Source organism: Sinocyclocheilus anshuiensis, unplaced genomic scaffold (assembly GCF_001515605.1).
Source record: "Sinocyclocheilus anshuiensis isolate Anshui unplaced genomic scaffold, SAMN03320099.WGS_v1.1 scaffold595, whole genome shotgun sequence".
NCBI classification, from domain to species: domain Eukaryota; kingdom Metazoa; phylum Chordata; class Actinopteri; order Cypriniformes; family Cyprinidae; genus Sinocyclocheilus; species Sinocyclocheilus anshuiensis.
This window is the reverse complement of record NW_015551037.1, coordinates 269,747-272,246: the sequence shown is the minus strand read 5'-3', so window position 1 is coordinate 272,246 and position 2,500 is coordinate 269,747. Positions and strand designations below refer to the sequence as shown.

Below are 2,500 nucleotides of genomic sequence, written 5' to 3'. Positions count from 1 at the left end.
GAAATAATAGCATGTGAAAGTGAATGAAGGCTGATGTCAAACCCTGTGTGAGCATCTGTCCTCCCTGCTCTCTCGTCCCGTCATCATTCACTTACTGAACCGCCGACATCAGCGCTCTCTCTCTCTCTCTCTGTGTGTGTGTGTGTTTGTGTGTGAATCTGTTTTGTCCTTCATTCACTCTGACAGTTTAGAAATGATCCGACCGATTCCTGATTCCTTGATGTGTTAAACCTGAAAATTTGCACTGTAAAAAATGATATGATATGATCGGTAAGTCATGGCAACATATTTTATTTTATTTATTTTTAAATTAAATTTTATTAAATTTTATTTATAAATAGGATTATACTTAAACATTTCAGGCATTTTTAAGTTGTTTTTATAATGATGATTATTAATAAAAATATTAAACAGAATAAGAAATATTACAGTGGTAATAGTTCTTATGTACAAAATTTTAAGTAATAATCATATCACTACTGTAATATTTCACTGTAAAACATTGAATATTCAAGAAAAACAATAATAATAATAATAATACTTTTGTTTTACAATACAACTGTTAAATTACAATACTAATATTTTTAAATTCTTTATTTTCAAACGTTAAACCATCAAACTTTTATTTAGATAGAAAACCACAGAAAACCAAAGCTGTGACTATTAATGCTTTTTATTATATTTTGTTTTGTTTTATTTTATTATTTTATTTTATTTAGTTTTGTTTTATTTTATTAAATTTAAACTATACTTAAAAATTTAAGGCAGTTTTAAGTTGTTTTTATTATGATTATTATTAATAAAAATATTAAACAAACAAGAAACATTACCGTAATAATATTTCTTCTTATGATTAATATTTATCACAGTAAAAATATTTAATAATAATAGTAATAGTAATAATAATTTACATTTTTTAATTACGGTTATTATTAATAAAAATATTAAACAAATTAAGGAACATTTCAGTAGTAATATTTCTTAGTATGATTAATATTTTTTTGTAATAATAATCAGATCACTACTGTGAAAAACAAATATTTAAGAAAAAAAATATTTTTAAAATCTTAAAAATCTCCATTCTCATCAAACTTTTATTTTGATGGAAAACCACAGGAAACCTTTTCTTTTGTTGATAAGTGCTTCTCATTACACACTTGTGGAGATGTTTGGCACATGTTTTGTTCTCAAATGCACGGTAAAGTGACTCTGAAAACACCGGCGGACCATGAGCTGCTAACCTATAAATGAACATAGTGCCGCGCTTCACTCATGCATTTATTTCATTAAATCGCAGCCTTTGCCATTTCATAATCGCACTAAGCCATATTGCATTTTCGGTTTTATTTCGAGTAATTGTGCTGCCTGACAGCTGCCGTCGGTGTCCGTGTAGTTGAATCTTTCCTGACAGGCAGCAGTCTGCATATCAATGCATCTATTATTGTCCTCACACTCAGTTCTGAGTGTGTTTTAAAGATGGCATCGCCATGGTAACAGAGGGGAAACTGGCATCATCACTGGCACTGGATGCCACAAACCAGCCGACAACTGCTGTCTGTTAGACATTTCATGGCGCATTTCATGTTTTTGTCTCAGATTCTCCTAAAATTCTTTACAATTATTAGCTTGAAAGAATTCAGTGAGAAATGTTTCATACCGAGATCTCTGACTTTTCATTTCAGACTTTGGTTTCTTTAGCAAATCTGAGCTCAGTTCGAGACTCAGAATTTTTCGATATAAACTCATAATTGCGAGATATAAACTCAGAATTGAGATATAAACTCAGAATTGCGAGATATAAACTCATAATTGAGATATAAACTCATAATTGCGAGATATAAACTCAGAATTGAGATATAAACTCAGAATTGCGAGATATAAACTCATAATTGAGATATAAACTCATAATTGCGAGATATAAACTCAGAATTGAGATATAAACTCAGAATTGCGAGATATAAACTCATAATTGAGATATAAACTCATAATTGCGAGATATAAACTCATAATTGAGATATAAACTCGGAATTGAGATATAAACTCTGAATTTAAAATATAAACTCAAAATTGCGAGATATAAACTCAAAACTCAGAATTGCGATTCATAAACTCAAACTCAGAGTTGCAAGATATAAACTCATAATCGCGAGATATAAACTCAGAATTTATGATATATAAACTCAGAATTGTGAGATATAAACTCAGAATTTACGAGACATAAACTCAGAATTTATGATATATAAACTCAGAATTGTGAGATATAAACTCATAATTGCGAGATATAAACTCAGAATTTACGAGATATAAACTCAGAATTGTGAGATATAAACGGAGAATTGTGAGATATAAACTCATAATTGCGAGATATAAACTCAGAATTTACGAGATATAAACTCAGAATTTACGATATAAACTCATAATTGCGAAATATGAACTCAGAATTTACGAGATATAAACTGAGAATTGTGAGATATAAACTGAGAATTGTGAGATATAAACT

The 2,500-nt window shown here is 29.0% G+C and overlaps 1 protein-coding gene across 1 annotated transcript in view; it reads right to left on the bottom strand.

Moving 5' to 3' along the window:
- Positions 1-2,500, bottom strand: part of wasf1 (WASP family member 1) — a gene marked incomplete at its 5' end in the record, with an annotated part of 42,711 nt that overhangs the window by 12,092 nt on the left and 28,119 nt on the right. The gene's annotated exons all lie outside the window — the stretch shown is intronic.